At 26.1% G+C, this 3,990-nt stretch overlaps 1 non-coding gene across 1 annotated transcript; it reads left to right on the top strand.

The window, feature by feature from the left end:
• Positions 1 to 1,554: 1,554 nt before the first annotated feature.
• LOC112534034 lies at positions 1,555 to 1,662 on the top strand. The gene has a single exon (XR_003078360.1). It is a non-coding gene; the product is annotated as a small nucleolar RNA R71 (small nucleolar RNA).
• Positions 1,663 to 3,990: the final 2,328 nt, after the last annotated feature.

Below are 3,990 nucleotides of genomic sequence, written 5' to 3'. Positions count from 1 at the left end.
ACCAAGGAGTATAGTTTGTTCATTATCCATTACTGGTGTATTTTTCATGTCAAGAACCATAAAATCAGCAGGGATTATCAGTTCACCTATCTGAATCAGCAAATCCTCCACTATACCTCTTGGATACTTTAGTGATTTGTCAGCAAGTTGTAAAGACATTGTGATTGGTTTCAATTCTTCCAAGCCAAGTTCTATATAAATTGAGTAAGGCATCAAGTTGATGCTTGCTTCCAAATCTAGCATGGCTTTTGCAACATTTTTATTCTCTATTGTAATATCAACGATAAAGCTCACATGATCTTTCATCTTAGGGGATAGTTATTATTAAAGAACATTACTTGTTTTAGAAACCATAACTTTTTCATTATTCACACATCTTCTTTTTTTAGAATTAAGTTCCTTTGAAGAACTTAACATAAGCTGGCATACTTTTAATAACATCAACAAAAGTATATTAATGTTAACTTTAAAAAGCATATCAAAAGTTTAGAAAATTACTTATTATGTTTGCTTTCTTTTAATCTATTAGGGAATGAAATAGGAGGCTTGTAAGGTCAGCTGCCTTATGGAATTCAGGTCCTGAAAATGTCTCATTCTCTTTCTTCTTTTGCCCAAGATTGGGCTTTACTCTTTCTTTCTTTTTGTACACCTCCATCAGTTATTTCTACATCAACTAATCTATCTTCTTTTGGTATACCTCCATAAGAAGAATCTTTCTCAATTAAAGTTTCAACAATATTATCAAATAACTCACTATCTTTTAGAATAGTGATGGTTTTTGCTTGCTCAGGTTGACTTGACAATTTTTCTTTCTTATTTTCTTATACAGCATCAGCAATTTGCCCAATTTGAGTTACGAATCGCTTCATTGAAGCTTTAATGGAATCCGTTTTCTTTTTATTTGTGTCCATCCTATCATGGTTAGCTATCATAAAAAATTGGTGTCCTTCTTCCAAGCTTGAATCTTTTTTAGGGGCTTGTTCTTGATTTTGGAATGGAAGATTTTGATGTTTTAGATATTGAGGCTCTTGATTTTGATGTTGGGACTGATTTTGATCTTCAATAATTGTGGTGGGTTTTAATCATTAGTTCTCTAGGAAAAATCTGGATGGTTTCTCCAATTTGGATTGTAGGTGTTAGAATATGAGTTATTCCTAGGTTGCCTAGACTGACAAGATTCGATCAAATTAACATGTTCATAATCATTTCATGCATAAGTTTTATAAGATTAGCAAACATTAGCACTATGACCATAAACACCACATATAGCAAATCTCATTGCTTGGTACATTCTTAGTCAAAACAAGTATTTTAACTTGTTTAGTTAATTCAACTATTTGCATAATCATCTCATTATTAGACCCAACTTCATTCACTCATACTCTTTTTTGTTCTCACACTCTTTTATTGTGAATTGGCTCCTAACATCTCAAAGATATCATAAACCTCATCAGCAATTTGTTTCTAACATAATACCCCAGGTGCATTATCAACCATACATTGATATTAGTGTGTTAACCCATCATAAAATGATTGGTTAGTTACAAGAAGTGGGTATCTATGGTGTGGACATTGTAATAAAATTGATTTGAAGTTATCCCATGCTTTATTAAATGACTCAAAATTCTTTTGATAACAGTTAGAAATCTCAGTCTTTAATTCTTTGGTCTTTTGATGTGAGTAAAATTTAGTCATAAGTTTTTGGTAAACTTCACCCCAAGTTCTCAAAAAATTAGGACGCAAGGTCATTAACCAAGCCTTTACTTTTTTTCCTTTAATGAGTAAGAAAAACATCTCATCCTTAACTAGTCCTCATTCAATCTAGATAAAGGGAATGTATAAACTATAGCATAGAACTCTCTGATAAATGTTAATGCATCTTCACTAGGCATACTATAAAATGAATATTTTTAAGTTCATAATTCCTAGATGCATCACCTAGAATTATGCATGAAGTAGTGTTACCAATTATAAGTCGAGCATAATTCTTTTTAGCCATTTGCCTTCCAGCTGCTACTTGTCTTTGATCATTAGCCATTATTTCCATTTTTTCTTCAGATTCTTCTTCTAGCTTTTTTTCAAATTTTTTTCTTCTTCCTTTTCTTCTAACTTTGGAGGTACAAAGCCATTCTCTATTTCTTAATCCTCTTCTGCCTTTTTAATAACTACTTTCAAGTTAAAGAGATTTTGAGTTGATAAATCACATGATTTAATTTTCCTGCTAGGCATACAAATCAAAAGAAATTAAGATTTAAAATTTTAAAAACAACATAAAAAAAATGATAATTAATCAATATAATATTGGACAAAGTTTCTTGGCAACAGAGTCAAAAACTTGATGTCTATCAATATGTACTCGCAAGTATATGAACTATTCCTATAGTAAGGGTAAGTTCACCATAAGGTCAATTTCACAAGGAATTGCAAAGTGTTATTATAAAGTAATTATCACACAAAAATACTGAAAAAAAAATCTAAACACTATAAATCAATATTTTGAAGTAATATATTCATAAAACAAATATAATCAACTATAAAATAAATATGCAAGGATTATGATATAAAAACTAAATGATAAAAATAGTATTTAGCTTAGCTATTTACTTAGTAATCTCTTTGTTTTACTTTAAGTCTAGATCTAATGAATGAGATAATGTTGTGTCTTTTCCTTTTACCCACTCAAATTAATGATGCAACTAAAATTTCTTATATCAACATAGATTGAAGTAAAGATGTCTTCTAATATATTCGACCTAAATATTTTCATAACAAATATTATTATTAAATTAACATGACGATCAACTAACAATAATAATTGCAACTAATAAAAATATGTAAGTAAAGAATTTACTTATTAAATAAATAAATAATAATATTTTTATATAAATAAAAAGATTAAACTAAACACTTATAGAACTAACTTAACATATTTAATCTAAGAGTCATTGTAATTAAATAGAAAGACATAAAAACAAGACAAAAAGTAAAATCTCCATTGAAATCCAAAATCTTTTAAGTAAGAAGACGAAGGATCATTACTCCACTTTTTGAAAAACTTTTTAAATTTTAAAAGAACAATAAATAATTAAGCTAAAGCGTTTTTAGAAGATGAAATATTAAAAATTGCTGAAAGATGAATAATGAAAAGATGCAGATTGAATGTATATCTGATGTGTAACTAATTTTCACTACTTATAGAGATTCCTCTTATAGAGTCCACCGGATACAAAACGTTTAAGAGTTATCTTCTATAACTCTAAATTATTCTAAATAAAACAAACAACAAATAATGGTCCATAATTATATAAAAGACTTATTAATTCCTCCTTAGGCCTTCATAATTCGCCTAGGCCTCAACGCATCTTTAATTTTGGATCATGGCAGCAACTCGTTTTTAATCCATTTAATAATATTTAACTCATATTTTTCTTTTTTGCTAATATTTAGATATTTTAATGTTTTGATTATATGTTTCATATAAGTATATATTTCTACATATTATGTATATAAAATATATAATTAAAACATTAAAATACCTAAATATATATATATATAGAATATAGTTAATAATGTAACTATTTTATTATTATTATTGAGGGATTTAGTGATAAAATAAATTTAAATAGACTAGAAAATAATAGTTATTAATTGATAATTAATAAAAAAATTATTTATTTATTTAAATATTTATAGTAATAAATTAAATTCATCAAAATATTAAAGAGTCATAGAAAAATTAAATTAAAAACATAATAAGAAAAAAAGAGACTTTCATAAATATTAATGAACATATATAAAAAAGTTATTCATCTTTTTAAAAAAAAATATTTCAAATGAAAAATAAACAATATAAATATTTTTTTATTATATTAAAATATTTAATAATAAAACAAATTAAAATAAATCATTAAAATAATAATTTATTAAATAATAATTAATAGAGAATTATGTAATTTTTTATTTAGATATTTTTCGTAATAAATTAATATA

This window comes from Ricinus communis, chromosome 2, assembly GCF_019578655.1.
Source record: "Ricinus communis isolate WT05 ecotype wild-type chromosome 2, ASM1957865v1, whole genome shotgun sequence".
Taxonomy (NCBI): Eukaryota; Viridiplantae; Streptophyta; class Magnoliopsida; order Malpighiales; family Euphorbiaceae; genus Ricinus; species Ricinus communis.
This window is presented reverse-complemented; position numbering and strand designations above follow the sequence as displayed.